At 46.3% G+C, this 8660-nt stretch overlaps 1 protein-coding gene and 1 long non-coding RNA gene across 10 annotated transcripts in view; both read right to left on the reverse strand.

Annotated features, from left to right (window-relative positions):
- Positions 1 to 4561: 4561 nt before the first annotated feature.
- Positions 4562 to 8441, reverse strand: LOC125327037. The gene is made up of 2 exons (XR_007204119.1): positions 5293 to 8441; positions 4562 to 5024 (listed from the first exon to the last, which is right to left on the reverse strand). It is a non-coding gene; the product is annotated as an uncharacterized LOC125327037 (long non-coding RNA).
- A 69-nt stretch (positions 8442 to 8510) lies between these two features.
- Positions 8511 to 8660, reverse strand: part of MEIS2 (Meis homeobox 2) — a 173832-nt gene continuing 173682 nt past the window's right edge. For all 9 annotated transcript variants that reach the window (XM_048305908.1, XM_048305911.1, XM_048305909.1 and 6 more), the window contains one exon: positions 8511 to 8660. This exon is cut by the window's right edge and continues 160 nt beyond it. The gene's annotated coding sequence lies outside the window, so the exon portion shown is untranslated.

The following is an 8660-nucleotide window of genomic DNA, read 5'->3' on the forward strand; positions in this document are numbered from 1 at the left end:
CCGCACAGAAAGGAAAAGGGCAGCCCCGTAAACTGTTTATGTTACGATCCCCCGCGGCCGAAAGGGAGGCGCGGGGCAGGGGGCACTCTCTCTCCGCCTGCGCGGCCCCTGCGCGGCGCGCTCCTTGCCCCGGCGCGCAGGGAAGCGCGCAGGGAAGCGCGCAGGGAAGCGCGCAGCGCGGGGGGAGCGCGCCTCCGCGGAGGCGCCGGGCGCGGGCAGCAGGGGGCGCTCCGAGGTTGCGCCTGGGAGCCCGCGCTGCCGGGCCGCGCGCCCGCACACGGACACGCACATGCACACACATGGGACACACGGACACGCACACGGGACGCACGGACACGCATGGACACACTCAGGGGACGCACGCGGATATGGGGCACACACACGTGTACACGCGCACACACAGGTGCGCACACACCCACACGTGTGCACCGCACACACGCAGGTGTAGACACACGCACACACACGCGTGTGCACACACACGGGGACAGCCAGGTGTGCGCGTTGCTGGGCGCCCCGCGCGGTGCCCCCGTGCCGCTCTCCGTGCGTGTGCGTGTGCGTACCATACATTATGCAACTTATTAAACACAACGATGAATTGTCAACATTTTTTTCGCATGTTAGTTCCGCTGATCCGGGCAGGATTTATTTTCAGGTCTCGGGTCCCGGAGCTATAATGCGTGATTTCTTTGCCTTAAATAAAATTGGTCAAATGTTGACAACCTTTAAGCCAATCTAACACTCAAGATTACTGATGGGAAACTAATGAGAAAATATCAGATCGTCCGGCCTGGGGGCTCCTAATTAAATCTTAGCTGATTGAAAAATAAAAGCGGGTTCGGGGGCGTGGGGGAGGAGGGAAGAAGCTCCGGGCTGAACTTTAGCTCTCATTTTACGTGATATTTCCCCAGCCCATCTCTCCCTCTGCGCTTTCCCCCTCCCTCCCTCCCTCTGCAAAAACTCTAATATTATTTCGCTGGTTATTTCGAGAGATCCGAATGCGGCTATCATTCCTTGCCCGGTAAACATTAAGGCCTTTAAGCAACGTGATTTAACTAATTAGAAAATTTACATCATTAAGTCTCAGGGAGAGAAAAAAGGAGAAACAAATCTGTCAGTCATTTTAAAAGAGACAGGCCCTATTGAAGTGTGAAGAAATCGGCTCTAATTCAAAAAGGCAATCGGGCAGAAAAAGCCCTCAACATTACCCTGCTAGTTATTAATCAGAAGGGGTTTCCCCCTCTTTCCTTCCCTGTAATGGCAAGAGCTGAAGCACATCGTTAGTTTCTCCTAAAGCTACCGCACAGTTTCCATTCAGGTTTTTTGCCACTCGTCCATGTCCCATATTAATAGCGAGTATTTGTCCATTCAAGGCTCATAGATTTGAAAATGTTTCCGAATTGGAGAGCAGCAGTTGCAGGGAAAAATTAAAAAAATAAATAAATAAAACAAAACAAAACAAAACAAAATAAAATAAAATAAGCTCCCGAACTCCTCACTTCCGCCTTAGCCAAATACAAGGGCGGCGCTGCCCCGTTCCCCCTACTAACGGGAGGTCCTAAAGCAAACCTGCTTGGTGAGAACCCGGTTATGGCTTTGTTTTTCTCCCCTGCTCTGTATTTCTAAACACAGACACAAGCCTGAGAGCGGAAAGCATCCGTCGTCATCCCCCTCCTTTTTTTTTTTTTTTTTGGTTTTTTTTTTTTCTTTTTTTTTTTTTTTTTGGTTTGTTTTCCCTAGGGACCGGCTGTGTTTAGTGCCACGCACCAGGCTCGAGCAGAACAATACAAACTTGAGTGAAAACCAGAGCGATCGGGTTACTGATGCCGGGTCCTTCACGAAGTGGTGCGGGACGCTGCTGGCCAGCGCGGCGAGCGGGAGGACGAGCTTTGGGGAGCGCAGCTGGGGTGGCGGCACAGGGAGCTCGGCGGGTGGGGGGAGAAATGAAGCAGCTTGGTCCAAACCACAGAGAGAGTTACATCTCTCTCTCGCTTTCTCTTGTCTCCTCTTTCAAACGCTCTCTCTAATCCTCCCCTTCCAACTGTTCACAGTGGACTATAATATAAATAATAAATACATCCTACTCTGCGTTTTCTCTCGCCTAATCTCGAAGAATCTGACAGTCGCTTTAATCAAAGCAGATTCTAAAGGAGTTTGCAGTGGTTCTTCATGGAGGTAATTTAAGGAATTTTAAACACGCTTCGGACAAAACCAGGCGATAAGGGCCTATTTCTGATCTCACGGCCCGGGGATGATCTCTCCTGCGGCTCGGGGAATTAACCCCGTGTAAATGTGTTCAAGATCAGCCTCCTGGTGGGGATTTTACTTGACAGTAGCCTGTGAAGAAACAATATTTTGGCAAGAAAAGGAAGAAAGTGTCTCTGCCAGCCCTATTCCGACTTCCATTCATTTACGTCCCAGGGCTAACTTGTAGTCATCCCTGTAAGCAGATGCTTGCAGAAATGTAAGGTCTGCAGCAGGACCGGACACGCTCCTTTACCAGCGCTAGATCTGCTGAACGGGAGCCCTTGCGCAGCCCGCAGGGTGCGAGCCGGGCGAGCGGGCGGGCAGCTCGCTGGCCCCGCAGGGGAGCCCCGGCCACTGCCCCGCGTCCTCAGTCAGCACCCCCGGCCTCTCCGAGAGGGGGAGCGACCTGGGCGAAACACGTGCTCCGAAACTGATGCGTTTCTCCGTTCCCAGCAAAACCAGCTGAAAACCCGCCCTTGCGCCCGGTGGGAGAGCGCTAAGGCAGGGCTCACTGCCACAGCGAGAGGAGCTGATGGCAGCACGAAATGGAGAGAGGAGGGCAGAAGGAAGAGCCTGCGCTCCCCCGCCCCTTTGCATCAGTTTGTCTTGCAGTTATTCAAAATGATTGAGTTTTCTGAAGAAGGCCCTTTAGAGAGAAAACAAAACCAGCAACAACCTCTTCCGCCAAAACCAACATGAATATCAACCTGTCCACTGGCAGGGCTTCGGAGCTTAGAGGCATTACAGTAAAATTTACGGCGTCCTTAACAACTCCCAATAAAAGCATTAAAATTCCCTTTAATTGAGAAAACATTGATTTTTAACTCTGGAAAGAACGAACCCGTAATTTAATTGCAAGCTTTCACCGACAGAGCAGCATCTCACGGAGGCCACATTCCATCTTTAATAGAGCCACTTTATGAAGTGATAAAACCAAAGAAAACCTGACAAACAGAGACAGTTGAAATTGAGCAAGAAAAGTTATTTGCCGTCCCTTTCCCTCTCCGCAGCTCCAAACTATCGCGCTCTTCCCTCCTCCTCCAACCCCCGCCCTCTGATCACAAAACACAACTGTAAAAGCAAAGGATTTAGGGTCTAGGGAAGAAGTAGTAGTTAATATTTTAAATAACGATTTGCTTTTACTAGGCACGGGGTGATGCCAAGAGGTTTAAGGGAACATTTTCACAAAATGGTAGCCTCTTCTGAAAAGGAAACTAATCGGATAAAACTTCCTTGCTTTCCCTTGCTCGTTACAAAAATAATTGCTAAAGGGAAGGAAAGGGAAATCCCACCCTCCCTTTCTATCTTATTTCTGTATCGGTTTTTAGTATTATAGAAGAGTAAAGAAGTTTTTGTTTGGTGGTTTTTCATTGATCAGTCACTCTGAGCTAATGTAATTATCCTCATCAATAGAAGGCTGTAGAGAGAATCATTATGTGGGTGACATTGATAAATGATCACCCAAGAGCTGCCTTTTCTCTTGGGCACCCCCACATATGACCCTCCCACATACACAAGGTAGCCATAGAAACACCTTGAGATCCTCAAACACTGCTGCAAATGGGAGAATACAGAGAAAGGGAGAGAAATCCGACTTCACACACTTTCTGTCCCTGCTGAAGCCGCCTTCCCATTGCACTCAGCCACCGAGACGGGCTCCGCTGTCCTGCCCCGTGGGCGCACAGCTCGGTCCCGGCCCCGCACCCCCTCACGGCACTTGGGGGGAGGGGGTGTCTTACGGAGCTCGCTTCTGGGCTTTTAAAATCAGTCTTTCTTTCTTTCTTTTCTTTCTTTCTTTCTTTCTTTTTTTCTTTCTTTCTTTCTTTTTTTCTTTCTTTCTTTCTTTCTTTTTCTTTCTTTCTTTCTTTCTTTCTTTCTTTCTTTCTTTCTTTCTTTCTTTTTCTTTCTTTCTTTCTCTCTCTCTCTCTCTCTTTCTCTCTTTCTTTCTCTCTCTTTCTCTCTCTTTCTCTCTCTTTCTGTCTTTCCCTGGAATAGTTAAGCAACGAGGTTGCACGCGCCACACGTATTCTATGCACATTGTGGAATCCCCCAGTTTTTATGGCGCTCTTGGAGATGCACACCAAAGATATTGACCCCGTCCCCAGTAATGTGGCCCCTGGAAAATTGTTAAACAGCAATTATTAGCAGCGATTTTTTAGTCACAGGCCTGTACAAGAAGATTCCGTATTTCTTACTAAGGCAAAAATTAAATTTTTTTTTCTCCAGACACAAGACCCTCTTTTTTGTAAGCAAATTCTAAAATATTGAGAGCAGTAATTGATTCATAATGATCCATAAATCGATGCAAGGAATGGGGTGAAGGTGTTTAATTTTTTTTATTCCTAAAGCTGCAAGTAAAGTAGCTTTGACACCGTGTGGGGATGAAGGGGAGGAGTTATTTAGCCGTGCGGGGTCATCCATCATCACTGTCGCAGAGACTCTGCCCAGAGGAGCAACCTCCCTTCTGTCTGTCTCTTTCTCGCCACCAAAACTATTAATATTAAAATCTGCCTGCAAACCTTGCCCCCACCCGCCCCTCATCCCATCCGGTCCTGCTCAGCCCACAGCGGCTGGGCTCCCCAGCCCGGAGCTGGCTCGCTCCCGCGCAGCGCCGGCGGGGTTGATTTTTCCCCAAGTGCTGTCAGGAGAGTTAAAAGGCCGGCCCCGTTTCCTCTCGGCTGAACTCAGGGATGTGGTAGGGGAGACGTGGGGCGCAGCCATCCCTCCGCGCAGCGGAACCCTCTCCTGCCGCTCCGCGCGGCGTGGGGACGCGGTCGAGCCTGGGGAAAAGATTCGGGCGTTTTCCGGGCTCCATGGGGCTTTTTCCTAGCACACGCATCAGCCATATAGTGGGGCTAATGGCTCCGGATTGACTCCCACAAAGGCGCCGCCGGCAGACCCTCACTCCCTTCGGGAAGCCCAGAGAGCCGCTGGAGCGATGAGCAAAACCCACAAGGGAGAGCGGGTCCAGCCCGTGCCCCCGCCGCACCCCTTCCCCTGCCCGGCCCGGCCCCGGCCCCTCCCGGCTCCCCCCCGGCCCTCGCAAACCTGGTCTGGGGCAATTTTCTCTCCCTCGCTCTCTCTGCGGCTATGAATGAAAGGTGGGGAGCGCCCGGCTGCCCCCGGCATCTCCTCTTCGGCCCTGCGGTGCCCGCTCGCCGCGACGGGCAGGGCTCGGGCGGCAGCGCTGCCGGAGGTGCGCTCCCCTCCTCTCTTCGCCTTAAAGGCAGCAAAATCTGGAAGAAAAATCCCTCATTTATGGTGACTACAACTCCCAACCCAGACCCGCTCGGCGAAATGGAAATTTGGGATTATAAACATGCGTGTATGTAAACAAAAGGTGTTTCTTCTGTTACCCTTCGTTTCCCACAGCATAAGCAATTTTTATTCAGACTCGAGTATTTTCTTTAACACTATACCGCTGTCAAAACATTATTCCCGTTTTGTTTGCTTTTGACAGCTGAGCAGTTCTTAAAAATACCAAAATCGGAACCTTCCATGCTAAACAGAAAATCTCAGACGGAGAAATCTCTGCACGATATTGTACCTTGGATTTCAGCAAGACATCTCATGGAAAGCACAGCCCAAAAGGGTGAGAAAAAAAGAAAGAAAGTAAAAGACAACACAGCAATGCACATATTTAGATCATTATAACAACAAATAATCTGCTATGGATAAATTCTTCCCTTTCCTTCTACCAATGTGATTTCTGACATTTCTTCTCAAATTCTAGAGAAAAGACCTGCAAGAAAATAAAGTAGTGATTTAAAAAAATAAAAATAAAAGCCTCCCCTTTAGGGTGCTAACACAAATAATCTTGCCTTCTTAAATTCTGCATCCACAAAAATCAGAGAATTTGGAAATGGGCACCCATGCTGTGCTCTTCTTACGCGATTGAAGGGTTGATGTGATTTTGACCAGGATAGAGAGCATCAAAGCCGAGCAGGGAATCATAATCTAAATTTCATACGAAAGCCTTATAAGAGATGCCCACAAAGCAGGACCCGATTGCTAAATAAATCCTCACACCCATTCTATTGGCATCCTCCCTTCTGCCACCAGCAGCGTGGGTCCATTTGCTCAGCTCAGAAATTAAACATTAACTATGAGGCTGAGCCTCTTTCCACATTCCAAGGGTAAAAGTTGTCACTCAAAGTTTTTAAAGACACCCTGTCCAGTTGGAACGATGAGAAGGAAGGTGGAGAAGGTTTACAAATTTACAGATGTTGAAGTTGGTAATTTTTGTTTCCTAGAAAGTTAATTACAAATCCTTTCCCACTCCCCTCCTCCCAGGAATAAAGGCAGGGCTTTCCCCTGCTCTTTGGGCCCCATCCCACTCTTGCTGACTTAACAGTGCCACTGAGGAAGGTGAGAGGCTGCTTTTTCTAACATTGCTCATGTTTTCCTAGTTCAAACTCTCCTTTAGTTCCTTCAAAATGCCAGAAGCTTTTGCTTAAGAAAAAACAAACCTTTAACCATGCTTCTACTCCAACTATTTGTATACAAAATGTCAAATCAACATTTTCTGTCATTAGCCGATGCTTTGTTGCTTTGGTTTGGGGTTTTTTTCTGAAAACAGCTGAAGACAACAAAAGGAGTAAACCCATCTCAAAAGCTAGCTTATACAGTCCTCACATATGAAAAATTCCCATTAGAGCCCAAGCCTCTTTTCTCCTCCTAAAACTTCCAAACCTATTCCTGCAATAAAGCCATTCTTGGCCTCTGAGCTAAATACCTGGAATTATGGTCTGCTGTGGTTATGGATGTACACACACATACATGTACACACATGGGATTAATCATCTCATGCCTGCGCCTTCACAACTCAAACTCAGCTTCTATGTTATCAGCAGGTAGTACAAATATTAGACATATCTCTCTGAAATGCAAGCTGGTGAGACAATATTTCAAATTTTGTTCAATCTGGCAAAAATCTGATATCAGTAATCAGCAGAGATATATAACCTCAGATGGTCTTTCATTCAATTATTCTATTAATGCGATGACAAGCTTGTTTCTGATTTTTCCAGCCTTTCTTCTCAATACTGATAGGAAATGTGTTTGAGACATCTCTCATGATAACTTCAGACTCTGCTAAACATGATTAAAAACACGAAAGTCTAGCAAAAAATCAAAAATGAAATATTTATTACCGCATTTTGTGACTTAACACCTTTTTTTTTTCTTTTTAAAACATAACGTCACAGTCCTCATACAAGTATTTTAATGTAAATTTTGACAAAGCTTAAAGGTAACAGCATTTTCTTCTAGTGAGGAACACGTGCTGAGAAAGGAAGAATTCATGGACATACAATACCAATTCCACAGCAGATCTGATACTAGCAAAAACATTCTTTTTTTTTTCAATTGAGGTAAACACATAGAATATCTAACATGAAACAATTAATAGACCGAACTCTGTACGAAGTTTGTTACAGTATTCTCTTGCTTTTTTTTCCCAAGCTTTGAGTTCATGATAAAGTCCTAGGTTTGGTGCAAAGACCATTAGTAACTTCTTTCATTGAGGAAAGCTGCCCAACTTTTAGTTTTGTTTTGTCCAAAGCCAAGGCTCAGAACTACTGGAAGAAAGCTTCTGCTCTGTCTGTTCTGTCTTTTAAATCTTCACCTGCAAGCTCTTTGAAGAAGAGTCCAAAAAAAAAAAAAAATAGATTGGGAGGAATGGGGAGAGACTTGATGAAGCACGAACTATAAAGATCTGTTTGAAACTAAAGGACACATTTTATGAAGGAACAAAATGAGGGAATGGCAAGGCCTTCTTGGAACAGTCTTCTGAGTGATGAGAGACCCAGCAAGACTTATCATCTTCATCTCCAGGGTAGTTCTTTTCTCACTGGCCAAAACAGGTCTTTCATGGATAGTGACTTCACTGCTGAACCAAAACAGTCATTCTTTTGGGAACAACACACATAGTGTGGAAAACAAGGATTTTTTTCTTCTAAAACTATTTGAGGCAACGTAACGGAGTGATCAACAGAAATGTACAAGTTAACTTAGTTCCTATGTTTATACTACAGTAGTTATAACTCTTGGAGTCTTTTTTTTTTCCAGAGGATCTGTACATGGACATTTTCATTTCAGTGAGCCCATGATTTCACATTTATGTTCTCATTTCATTGGTCCTCTGTTGTTGATGAAAAATGACAAAAAGTAAAAAATAATCACAGCTGTCTGGAATTTCGTATTAAGTGTCAACATCTGGTCAAAGTTCAAAAGTCTTAAAATAGTTTCTGTTTGCTTTTGTTTTGTTTTTCCCTTGAGTTCCCTTATACTATTGGGCATGAATGTCCATAACCTGTCCACCAACACTGGGGTCTACAGAATTTAACATTGTGGGGCTCTGTGCTGACATGGTCATTCCAGGGTGGGTAGGGGGTCCTCCGTGCATCATCATGGCT

Source organism: Corvus hawaiiensis, chromosome 6 (assembly GCF_020740725.1).
Source record: "Corvus hawaiiensis isolate bCorHaw1 chromosome 6, bCorHaw1.pri.cur, whole genome shotgun sequence".
NCBI lineage: Eukaryota > Metazoa > Chordata > Aves > Passeriformes > Corvidae > Corvus > Corvus hawaiiensis.